The following is a 13,906-nucleotide window of genomic DNA, read 5'->3' as shown; positions in this document are numbered from 1 at the left end:
GTGATCTGAATAAATTCCACCAGCTATAATACTGGCACTTATATTATGAATTAATTATAGATAGACATTATCCTGTTCAACATCGCTCTATACTTTGATTGCTGCTTTGGGACTTAGACCTCTATTCCGTGTATAGCTAAGTGAAATGATTTCTGAATAAAAGGTAGAGTAATAAGTTGGACAAGACAGAGGAGAAATTGCATAGGAGAAAGTATTGAAATATTGTTCTTGCTTTAATTCAGCTTCCAGCTGAGTGTTGCAAAGCAATGCCTCAGAAAATTTCTCAGAAAATTTTAAAACAGAAGCACCAAAGAGTTGTGATGACAATGTGTAACAATATAATGTTCCTGTCAGGCTTGCAATTATATTCCTTTTAGAATTTTGGCCTGCCACACTTTCTCTTATTTCATTATGCTGTTTCATTAGTATAGTTGATGGGAGGAGGGAATAGACAGGAGTAGGATTGTGGAATGTATTGTTGTCATTCTTTTCTAGAAGACCAAGGTCATCTTTTGTCTCCGCACCTTTCCACCTGACCGGAAGCAGCTGGGTGGAGATGCCAGCGTGGAAGAAGAAGATTGGACCATGTGATGGATTGTGGGTGTGGGGGACAAGATCATGAACTTTTAACTGGGTGGGATTCTGATGTAATTTCCAGAATTTGGATTCCACGGCAATGTGCTAAGATGTCTGCTTTATTAAATTGGAACTTTAAGGATCGTTTTGCCTTGGACTCTGATTTAATTCTACATGATACTTGGAACGCTGACAGTTCAACTATTCCATGACAGAGTGGAGGCTATAGAAAAGGGACGCACAACCCAAGATCTTAAAATCATTTAAATCTCCAAGAAACTTGGAGCGTGGTTCCCAAACATCTTTAAAAAGTGTTGCCCAGTTATAACGTAATATGAAACAACAGAAAATTATTAAATAAAATACTCTTATCTAGGATCTACGGTTGGTTCTTTTTCTACAACCAGATCTGGCTTGATAAATGATGTACCTGATCGTATAATGGCACAGGAACACACATAGTTCCTTGCACAGGAGTTATTCAAAGCACTGAAGAATCCAGTTGTGCCATGTGTATTTCACATTGTGGGTGATCTTATAGGATGTGGTCCAAATACATGTAAAGGTAAAATAAAGTTATATTTAGTTGTTTTTTTTCTTGGTCTGTCACTGCTTTTTGAGCTCAGCTGCCAGCATAGTATTCAAACAGGAACTATAGAAGGATGTGAACATGAGGGATAAGACTCAGTTATTTAAAAAAAAGAATAGGTCTGACACCATCTGGAGCCCTAGAGAGTTCTCTAGGGCTTCAGATGGTGTCAGGCCTATTTTTTCAGTAACTGAGTCTTACAAAAGCTTACAGCTACCGTGATAAGGAAGTACACGAGAAGCAGAGGCCAAGAAAATAAATGGTTATTTAAGACCATCCAAAGACCGACCAAAAAATCATCCAAGGTGTACTCCCAAATCCAGTTCAAAAACAACAGTAACAGCAGAGCCACTGACAACAGAAACTGAATAGTACTGGAAGCGCATATGGGAGAAACAGGACACACACTTCCAGTGCACAGTAATTGCAGGATCTGAGAATAAATTATACAATGTCCCAGAACAGGAACCAGTCGCCATCTCAGTAGCAGACATCCAACAGTAGGTCAAGAACATGAAGAGCTGGACATCACCTAACCCAAACATGATCCATACCTACTGGCTAAAGAAATTAATAGTAGTGCTATTGTATAGCAACATCGAAAAACCAGCTGCTAGCAACAGGCTTCCACCTGCACTGGCTAGCACAAGGAAGGGCAGTGCTGATCATGAAAGACTCCCACAAGGGAACAGCACCACTGTCAGTAGCCTGTCTCACCACACAGGGAAAGTCCTATCAGGCTTCATAGCTTCCAAGCTACAGTACCACATGAGCACAGTTCAGAAGGCTATTGGGAACAATACCACAGGCTCAAAATACAATTTGCTCATAGACAAAGCAGTCAACCAAGACTCAAGCTCTAGATTAAGGTGTCAAACTCACATCAACACATGTTGTATCATGACTTTTTTCCCCTTTGCTAAACTGGGGGTGGTCATGACCATTGTGTTGACGCATCTGGCCTGCAGGCCATGAGTTTGACACCCCTGCTCTAGATAACCCAATCTTACACAGCCTGAATTGACCACAGAAAAGCCTATGATTTAATGCAATGGACCTGGATCTATGAATGCCTGGCCTGTACAAAGTAAACAGACACTAAGGACCTTCCTTAAGAACTCAGTGGGACTATGAAAGACAACATTGGAAGGCAACTCAAGTCAGCTCAAACAAGTGCCATGAAGTGTAACATATACTAGTTATGCACTGTTTCCACTTCCGTTCTGCATACTGCAGGCTTCAACCCCTCAGCCTGATAACCACAAGGACTGAATAAGGATACAGGTTCAACAGTGGAAATACAATCAATACCTCTTCTATATGGATGACATCAATCTGTATGCTAGGAGTAAACAAGACGCTGACTCGCTGATCCCCCTGACATGGATCTACAGTGAGCACATCAACATGTCATTTGGACTGGAGAAGGGTGGCTGAACGCACTTAGGCGTATATCTCTTCACTGTGATTCACAGCCCTCTCTAAGTGGTTTACAGAGTCAGCATATTGCCCCCAGCCATTTGGATCCTATTTTACCAGCCTCGGAAGGCCGAGTTAAATTTAAACCAGTCAGAGTCGAACTGCTGAATTGCTGGCATTCTAAACACTGTGCCACCATGGCTCCCTGAATGGTAGTTACAAAGAGAATGTACTTAAGACTGATGGGGGAGAACTGCCACATAGCAGACATACAGACTTGTTATAAGTACCCTGGCATCCTATAGTTACATGGGAACAATAATGAGGCAAGTGAGACAGCAACATCCAATACCACACAAGGATAAGACAGATCCTGAAGAGCCATCTCAATTGGAAGAACAAGTTCCACATCATCGGTAGGTACGTTAGTAGCCCTGACGTTCATCAGATACCCTGCTAAAGCAGGACATGGAAGCTGCTGGTGTGAAGACCTGGAAGCTCCTTACAATGTACCCCAAGTTCAACATCCAATGATTGTACGCTAACTGGAAAGAAGGCACATGGAATCTGATGTGTGTCAAAGCCATTGTCTTGAACAAATTTCAGAGCATCCAGGACTGCAAGAGTACTGCAGTAAAATGGCACCCAAAAATGAACTGCTGAGATAATGCCTGAGAAACACGGGAGCAAAATCAAGCAGAGAAGTGCAATGACAAGACAATATATGCATGGGATGTGCCATCGTTAGATTGATCAGATGACTAGACATTGGGAAATCCTATTAGTGGTTGAAAAGGCACAACATTGAGAAACTTATTATAACTGCACAAAAACAGGCACTAAGCACCAAATCCATAGAAGCAGAGGTCTACCACAGTAGACAGAAACCTGGGTGTAGATTATGCAGAGGCCTCAGAAACAGTCCAACACATACTAGCAAGTTATAGGAACAACATACACTGAACACCACAACTGAGTAACTGGTATTGTGTATAGACCAATGTTCCCTCTAAGCTGCGCGGTTGCATGGCCGTGCACGTGACAACAAAACACCATTCAGCAGTTTCCAACTGCCACGCAGTCATTTTTGTGAGATGCCTTCCACGATAATAGGAGAGGAGAGCCAATCTGGAGACAGCAATCAGTTCTAGGTCCACAAGGCAGAAAGTATCTAAGAGAAGGGGTGTGGGAGTTGGGAGAGCATGGGACGGGCTCCCAGCAGCGGCTGCTCGGATTTGCCATTTGCGAGAGAGGGAGGGGAGGGAGAGCGTGAGCGTGTGTATCCCTCCTTCCTTCAGCCCAACACTCTCGCTGGCATCCAGGCCAGATGAGAGGGACTGCAGAGGGTCTCCTTGAGTCTAGGGTAGCGAGTCATTCAATGGGAAAGTTGCCTCTTGGAAGGAATGACCCGGCTTGGCTCCCACTTCGTCTATCCTGCCTCCTGGAAAATAAAAGCCAAAGTTGTGATAGGAACACTTGGGGATGTGTCTCCTACATTGGGAGACTTGGCTCTAACACATTCCAGGAACAACATCAGAGTGCAATGTTAGGAACTGGTAAGACACTTCATAGAACCCTCAAATTCCAAGCCCTCAGGTAAAAGAGTTGACATTAAAGAAGAAATGTATCATCCATAAGGTTGAGAAATGAATTAAATGTAAATGTACACAAAATTAAATTGTATTTGGTATAATATAATATAGTTATATTTGAATTACATGACTTAAGCATAGAAACAAAATGTATGCAAGAAAAAGTACAATTTTGTTTTAAAACAATCCACAAGCCCAAAGTATATCATTTCTGTTCAAATTCCCGTTTTGTTTTTTCCTAAATATTGAAATGCATCTCTTAGAAACAATTGATATACAGGCAGTCCTAAACTAATGACCACAATTGAGCTCAACATTTATGTTCCTAAGTGAGAAATTTGTTAAGTGAGTTTTGACCCATTTTACGACTTTTTTGGCACATTTGTTAAGTGAATCACAAACTATCACAAACAACCTGGCGAAAGCATGGAATTAGCATGGACTCACTACACAAAACTGAAGACAGTTAGATCTGATCCTCCCTTAATGCCTTAGACACTTGCCTAGTAGTTCCCGCCAAAGTTCAGTTTGAAAAATGTTAATTATCTTTCAGGAATGAAGGCAAATATAACTTGTCTATTTTATTTTTATTCTTTTGTTTTTCTTTTCTTTCCGCTCTCTGAAAGCCGCCCGGAGTCCTCCGGGATTGGGTGGCCTATAAATAAAATTAAACTTGAAACTCGAAACTTGAAACATATCTCAGGATAATGCTGCTGGATCCAATCTGAGTCGGTCACTGTGATCAGAGGTTTATTCTTCCAAGTTTTCAGATTCATGCTGGAGCCCATCCTCACTGAACTTCTCTCCAGAATTATCTTTCATTCCTATACTGGTAAAATGGCGGTGGGAGGGGAATCAAATTGATCTCTGGTGAATAAGGTATGAAAAGCAGTTTGGGTACGCATTAAGTCACTTCAAGTGTATTTCGTAGGAATGAACTCATTCTTTAAGATGTTAATGAATATGTTGAGTTGTATCACCTAAAATAGGTACACTATAACTTTTGCTGATAAGATTTTTATTGCAGATAGGACAAATCTGGAATTAAAAAAGGTGTAGATGGCCAATACTTATTTAGATGCATTTTGTGTCACATAATCTCTATGGGTGCATCTTCTCCTCGATTCCTGGAAAACTACCCCAAGGAATCTGCAACAGATTACTATGCCCGTTTAGTGACCTGTTTTGCATTCTTGGCCTTTTTGTAAATACCATTAGTTTAGTTTTATCATAATTGATCTTAAATGTTTTATCACATTAGAAAGCAAAAATATATAATGTCTTTTTGAACTTACCAAAGTTTGAGAGAGAGAATACTATGCTATCCATATATAGAGGTATTCTGATGTTTACATTTTGGTGCCTGGTAGTCTAAATTGTCCAGGTTAGCAATCAGTGTGGTAATGTATAACTTAAACAATAGTGGAGTTGGGATGCAGCCACACCTAACACCGCCAAAAGTGGGAATTTCTTGAATAAGATGATCTTGGATATTGAATATTTAGATAAGTATTGCATTCTTTCATTAAACTACCTACTCCCACTGAACCTAAAGCCAGTTCTCAATAGAAATACGTACAATAACCCTGGGAATAGTCTTAATCATCTGGTGGAGGGAGGAGATCTAAAGCAAGACAATACAATTCTACATGAATGAGCCATGTAAATTTGAATGCTCTTTCAGTAATATTATACACACAGAGGTTTGAAAAGGTGTATCCCTCACTTCTGCATGTGTAGCAACTTCTATAATATCAGCATTAATATCAACGTTATTTCTAAGCTGCTATCACTCATGTTCACATTAAGTTCATAAAAACAGCTGTACAATGAACAGAAACAAAGACAAGAGCCAAATTTATTTGTTTATTTGTTTATCCTGCCTTTATTACTTTTACAAATAAGTCAAGGGGATGAACATATCCCACACATCTTCCTCCTCATACTTTCCCCACAACAACAGTCCTGTGAGGTACGGTGAGTTGAGAGAGAATGACTGGCCCAAAGTCGCTCAGCTGGCTTTTATGGACTTAACTCATGGTCTCCCACTTTATAGCCTTGTGCTTTAACCACTAGATCAGTGTTTCTCAACCTTGGCAACTTGAAGATGTCTGGACTTCAACTCCCAGAATTGGGAGCGAATGCTGGCTGGGGAATTCTGGGAGTTGAGGTCCAGACATCTTCAAGTTGCCAAGGTTGAGAAACACTGCACTAGATCAAACCGGCTCTCATTTTTTGTAGTTTACATTTTAATAGTAATAATTATATTATAATTATATATCTTTCCTTACACATATTTCCAATCTGGCAAACTGAGTTTTCAAGAACAGCATGCGTGCATTTCAAATATCCTTGTGTTGATAAGGCCCCGCTAAATTCAGTTTAGCTGGCTGAATTTCATTATTACAAATAGTATCAAAGCATAAAGCAGTGGAGCAAGTATTATGTAAGGCCCAAATAAAGGGCAAGGGCAAAGCTCACAGAGTTCATCATAAAATACGGGCAACCCTTTGGAACGAACTACCGCCAGAAATCCGGACCTCGCCCACTCTTATGGCCTTCAGAAAAGCTGTCAAGACCTGGCTATTCCGGCAGGCCTGGGGCTGTTGACCTCATTGCTGAGGTCCAGTCCCGACTGAAGTGAATGTATTGGTGTTGTTTTTTAACTTGTTTATTTTTATTTTTTATTTTATTTTATTTTTCTTTCTGTAAGCCGCCCGGAGTCCTCCGGGATTGGGCGGCCTATAAATAAAATCAAACTTCAAACTTCAAACAGGGTGGCGAATTAATGATTCTGACTATTAGCTTCTAAAATGGAGAGCTTGACATTATTTTTCCTCTTAACTCCAGAAGAGGCATAGCTGAAGATTAAAACAGTGTCCAAATAATCATTTTATTGCAATTGTTTTGTTAGATCTACAATAACCAATTTACTCAGATTAAAAGAAATACCAAATATAGGATATTTGTTTTTGTGTTTCTTATTTTTTTTAAGTGTTTCATAGGGAACTTTAGTGTATCTTCAGCCACCCTAGTGCGTGAAATTTGTACATAGATCCAAATATGTGATTGGGGTCTTCTAAGAATATTTTTAGTTAAGAATATATCTATATTCTTTACATTTAAACTATGTATTATTTTGCAAAAGTAATCTCATCTTGATACATAATGATCTCTCATGTCTCTTTATCACATGTAGTAATATCACTTTGTCATATAACTCACATCAACTCAAAGCACACGTCTTTTTGTGCCATATGCTTCATTGGACGTTGGCGATCATGTTTCATCCAATTTAAACTACACTAAGCAGACACAAAGAAATGAGAAAATGCGCATTCTGTGGCATGACTTAGAAGCTAGGAATTGTTTAACTATTTTTTTTAGGGAGCAACAAAAATCTACAAAGAACCCTGGAAGATCATCACACATTACAATCTAATTACCACTTTATCCAAGAACTTTCATTCCATGTAGGTCAAAGCCTAGTAAAAGCCTAGAGAGTAGATTTGTTCAAATTACATCTGACAAGATGAATAGAATAGAATAGAATAGTTGGAAGGGACCTTAGAGGTCTTCTAGTCCAACCCCCTGCCTAGGCAGGAAACCCTATACTATTCCAGACAAATGGCCATCCAACATCATCTTAAAGACTTCCAGTGTTGGGGCATTCACAATTTCTGGAGGCAAGCTGTTCCACTGATTAATTGTTCTGTCAGGAAATTTCTCCTCAGTTCTAAGTTGCTTCTCTCCTTGATTAGTTTCCACTCATTGCTTCTTGTTCTACACTCAGGTGCCTTGGAAAATAGTTTGACTCCCTCTTCTTTGTGGCAACCCCTGAGATATTGGAACACTGCTATCATGTCTCCCCTAGTCCTTCTTTTCATTCAACTAGACATACCCAGTTCCTGCAACCGTTCTTCATATGTTTTAGTCTCCGGTCCCCTAATCATCTTTGTTGCTCTTCTCTGCACTCTTTCTAGAGTCTCCACATCTTTTCTACATCGTTGTGACCAAAACTGAATGCAGTATTCCAAGTGTGATCTTACCAAGGCATTAAAAAGTGGTATTAACACTTCACGTGATCTTGATTCTATCCCTCTGTTTATGCAGCCTAGAACTGTGTTGGCTTTTTTGGCAGCTGCTGCGCACTGCTGGCTCATATTTAAATGGTTGTCCACTAGGACTCCAAGATCCCTTTCACAGTTACTACTGTTGAGCAAGGTACCACCTATACCATACATGTGATTTCATTTTTGTTGCCTAAATGTAGAACCTTACTCTTTTCACCACTGAATTTCATTTTATTAGATAGTGCCCACTGTTCAGGTTTGTCAATATCCTTCTGTATTTTTAGCCTATCTTCTGGAGTGTTGGCTATTCCTGCCAGCTTGGTGTCATCTGCAAATTTAATGAGTTCCCCATTTATTCCCTCATCCAAATTGTTGATGAAGATGTTGAAGAGTACTGGGCCCAAAACAGAGTCTTGGGATACTCCACTGCATACTTTCCCTCCATGAAGATGCAGTTCCAGTGAGGACTACACGTTGAGTGTGGTTGGTCAGCCAGTTACAAATCCATCTGGTGGTGATGCTGTCTAACCCACATTCTTCTACTTTATCTAGTAGTAGATTATGGTCTACCTTATCAAATGCCTTACTGAAGTCCAAGTAAACTATATCGACGGCATTCCTCTGGTCCACTAATTTTCTCACATTATCAAAGAATGCAATAAGGTTAGTCTGGCATGATCTGTTTTTGACAGACTCATGTTGGCTTTTGGCTATTACTTTGTTTGCTTCTAGCTGTTCACTAATTCATTGCTTGATTATCTTTTCCAGAATCTTTCCTGGTATTGAGGTCAGGCTGATAGGTCTGTAGTTTCCTGGATCTGTTTTTTTTCCTTTTTTGAAGATGGAAACCACATCAGTTCTTTTCCAGTCCTCTGGCAGTTCCCCGGTGCTCCAGGATCTCTGAAAGATATAGTTCAGTGGTTCTGAGATCTCGTCTGCCAGTTCCTTCAGAAGCCTGGGGTGTAATCCATCCGGTCCTGGTGATTTGAACTTGTCTAGGGTAGACAGGTGCTCACTTACCATTTTCTTCCCTATTTCAACTTGTGTTCCTAATCTGATTTTTGTGGTGCTGTTTTTGATAGGTTGAACTGTTTTATCTCTCTGTGTAAAGACAGATGCAAAACATGAGTTAAATAGTTCTGCTTTCTCCCTGTTGCTTGTCACCTTCTTGCCACTTTCTCCCAGCAATGGACCAATTGTTTCCTTAACTTTTTTCTTGTTTTTAACATGTTGGAAGAAGCTTTTTTTGTTATTTTTTACTTTTGTGGCAAGCCTTTCTTCACTGTGAGCCTTAGCTTTCCTCACTTCATCTTTACATGCTTGGGCTATTTGCTGATATTCTGCCTTAGTTATGTACCCCCCCCCCTTTCCACTTTTTATATTTATCTTTTTTGTCTTTCAATTTTTCAGAGAGTTCTTTATGCAGCCATGCTAGTTTCTTTTGGGAGCTGTTATTTTTCTTCTTCATTGGTATTGTGCTAGACTGGGCTTTTGTAATCTCATTTTTCAAAATTTCCCAAGCTTCTTGAGTTGTTTTCCCCTTGAGGATTCTCATCCATGGAATTTTTCCCAAGCTCTCTCTAAGTTTATTGAAATTAGCCTCTTAAAGTCCAAGACTCTAGTTTCACTTTGTTCTACTACTTGTGTTTGCATAATGTTGAATTCCAATATTGCATGGTCACTTGCGCCCAGGGTTCCTGTGGCTTCAACACCTTCTATCATTTCCTCTCTGTTAGTGACAATTAAGTCCAATATGGCTGATCCCCTTGCTCCCTTCTCTACTTTTTGGGAAACAAAGTTTTCTGCTAGGTTTGTTAGGAACCTGTTGGATCTTCCACTTGGTGCAGAGTTCGTTTCCCAGTTGATGTCAGGATAGTTAAAACCCCCCACTACTATTGTGGTGTGCTTCCTACATACCTTAGTTAGCTGACTAGCAAAAAGTTCATCTACTTGCTCTGCTTGGTTGGGTGACCTGTAGTATAGACCTATGGCAATGTCATTCCCCCCCCACCCCCAACCTTTAATATTGACCCAAATGCATTCAAGATAGTTCTCATACCTCTTTATAACTCTACATCTAACAGGAATGAGCTAACTTCTGTAATGGGACAGGGAGAAGACTTATACTTGGCTACTAATGTGAGCATCTGTGGAAAGATCAGATGACTTCATAATATTAGTGCCTGCAGCAGTAAACTATTTATGGTTATAAACAATTTATGTCCATTGTTTGGCTTAAGAGCAAATATACTTTTTCTCAAGAGGCACAACTATATTCCAGTTGTTTTCAGTACCTCAGATAGCTCCAAGTGCACAATATGTGTGGACAAAAATTACATGCTAACTATGTAAAACTCCTCATTCAAAGCACAATTTCTTCATTACAATACTCTGGCTGAAAGTATGGCCTCTTAAAGAAACAGTACCTTGATCCAAAGAGAAGCAATTTTCCTTCTTTCATGCCTTCTAGTCTAGCATGTTTCCTATGGAACTATGCAGAGGATCAATTTAGCACCTTGGCTGAATAAAAATTCCAAAAATTGGCTCAGTAAAAAATCATGTGCAAGTATCCTTCTGATTCAACAATTGAATTTCATAATAATTAATCTCAAATCCTGTACGCTACTCTTGGTGTTGTTCTTTAACTGGTGGAATTATACCCTAGCTTTAACTAGCTCATTCTTTTATAAGAATATTAGGTAGGGTAATAGGCTTATCATTGGCTTCCAAGAACATTTCAAGGTCCCGGGGGATATTTTTAAAACCTTATATGACATTTGTATAAAGCACTTTATTTTTCTCTCTCCTTTTAGAAGTATCTTTATTACATTTCAAAATCAAGCATTACAATCCTTTATTTTTCTCTTTTGAGATACTCTTTTGTGTATTGTATAATGCCAGGAAGATATACCACACTGAGTTCTTTAACAGATTAACAGAGTTGGAAGGGACCTTATAGGTCATCTAGTCTAACCCCCGCTCAAGCAGGAGACCCTACACCACTTCTGATAAATGGCAGTTCAATCTCTTCTTTAAAAACTCAAGTGATGAAGCCCCCCACAACTATTGAGTTATGGATTAGAACAGGGGTGGGTTCCTGCACCGGTTTGCTTTGCGTGCTTTTCTTTGGCTGAACCGGGCCAAACAGGGAGCAACCCACCTCTGGATTAGAACCATAATTTAAAGGAGACTCCATAAACCAATGCAACTTTACTTACCTTTGGTGGAGTTACCTCATTGGTTTTAGTGAATAAAACTTACATCCAGTCCAGTGGTTCTCTTGAAAGGAGAGCAATGATATGGACTATGCCCTATGTCCTCTTCAGAGGAGCAGCTTTCTTTTAGACTTTTTCTTGGTCCAAGTCTGCCTAAAGTTCCACTGTTGAACTAAAAGGATACAATAGAATTTACCATTATTGTATCCCGCTCCTATTAACATATATTCACTGGTGGAATAATAGCAGCATTTATATTGTGGCACTGTATCTGGATTTTGTGTGATTTTTGAATTCAGCCAGATCTTCTAATACTTCATCTTATTTTTGTAATTCTTTTGGACTTCACTATTTGTAAATATTGAAACCAGTAAGATGGTTCTGGGCACCCCAAAGACAAGGTCTCAGAGGATTTCATCTTTGTCTTAGTAATAATTAAGTATTATAATAATTTCCATCTACATAAATTATTTTCCCTCCATTGATTAAATGTTTTTGCACACTTTCCTTCACAAAATAAATATTTAGTATCAAAGCAAGAAGTGATAGATCTGGATGGATTATTTTTATATGTACATCTCATGTTGTTAAAAAGCTGCCTACTAATGAATGATTTCTTTAAAATGTATTTTGCTATTTATATTAGAGCAAAGATATTTCTGCAAATCTTATGGAAATCCTGCTCTTCCATAGAAGCAATCCAGCAGAAAAATATTATAATCCAAACTATTATTAAGTAACTTTCTTGATAACAGAATTAAAAACATGTTGCTGCCAGTTCAGCTCATTCCTTTGCATTTTGCAAAATCTTGATCTGAATCTTTTATTTCACAACATAAAATTAGCAGTTTGACAATTGTTTATTATCTTGTCTTCAAATCCTATTGAGATTCTACTGTAAATTTCAAAAGAAGGGAACAAAACAAAAGTTAGAGAACCCGTCTTACTTCTTGCTCGTAGAGATAGTGAACATTCCTGGTTGGGTTTACCCAAAAAACATTTCTCAAAGCTGTTCTTATCTGAAATGATAGTATTCTGTAGTAATATGCTTGAGATTCCAGATCTGTTAATAACAAATGAGAGACCTAAAGGCAATTTCCCTCCTCCCCTCCTCATATCATTGCACACCCATATGTCTACATTTCACACCTCATCCTGCAACAAAATTCTGATGCATCTGCATGAATGAAGTCATATTTTTTATCTCTCAGCCTAAGATTATTTTTGTGAAAGCCTGCATATTATGAATACACCCCAGATGTCCTGATCTCATGAAATGAAGCAAATTATGTGTTTTCTTCAATATTCTAAACTCTGTTGAGCAAATGTTATACAAGTCTTTTAAATGGTTGTCCAGAACATTTGATGTATTTTAACACAATGATGACAGCAGTAAAAATAACGTTCAGGGTAGAACCTCAGAAAAAGATACAACAATTTTGGTAGAGTGATTTCCATCTATTGGAAATTGAAATTAAAGTGCAAGTACTTCTAAAATACCAAATACTGGAACATTGTGCCCCTCTAGGTGAGATCCATCCCCATCCTTTCGATCTTCCGAAAGAGCCTAAAATCTGTCTCTACCTGAATGGCCTGGGGCCTCAATGAGGGCATTCTATGCTGAGGTGTTTAGTGGTCTAGGAAAACCTCACTCCATTGAATTCTGGTTCTTCACTATCTAATTTCTGTTATTATTTTTATTTTTTAATGTTTTGCATGTCTGCTTTTATGATAGCAATACAAATAGCATTTAGGCTTAGATAGCACTTTACAGCACTCTGTTGGTGCTTTCCAATGTCACCATATTGCCCCCAACTATCTGGGTCCTCATTTTACCAACCTCAGAAGAATGAAAGGCAACCTTAAGCCCCATCAAGATCAAACTCCAGGCTCTGAGCAGAGTTTGACTGCAATACTGCACTTTAACCACTGCATTATAGGCCATTCAGAGTCACCTGACAGTGGGATGAGCAGCATATAATTTTAATAAATGATAACAATAATAAAAAGAACAAAAACATGACAACAAAACAAGTATTTTAAGTAATGATATGTCATCTTGAATATGGCATGCAGAGTTTAAAATGTAGTCATCAAAATCAGTCCACGTTCTCTTAATTAAAATAGTTGTCTGAATTTGATTATATTAATTTAAACATTTCCATAACCTTGATGGAATAGTACTGAATAATTGGGGAAACATATCACCGGTAAAAAGCAGATGCTATCAACTAATTTTCTCTCTTTAGTAGTCCATACTACTAAAAATAATATACTGTAATTCAAATATGCTTTTGTATGCTGTAAAGATTTCCCTTCCTCCAAACTGGGCCACATGTACAAGCTATAAAGTAAAGGAACTATCCAAACAATAATATATTTAATCATATAGTACTTTCTCAGACAATAAGCATTCATGCTGTGAGGACATTTTAGGCTGTT

The sequence above is a fragment of the Thamnophis sirtalis genome, unplaced genomic scaffold, assembly GCF_051295495.1.
Source record: "Thamnophis sirtalis isolate CommonGarterSnake01/CBP01778 unplaced genomic scaffold, rThaSir2_p1.2 scaffold_10, whole genome shotgun sequence".
Taxonomy (NCBI): domain Eukaryota; kingdom Metazoa; phylum Chordata; class Lepidosauria; order Squamata; family Natricidae; genus Thamnophis; species Thamnophis sirtalis.
Note: the sequence above shows the minus strand (reverse complement) of the source record.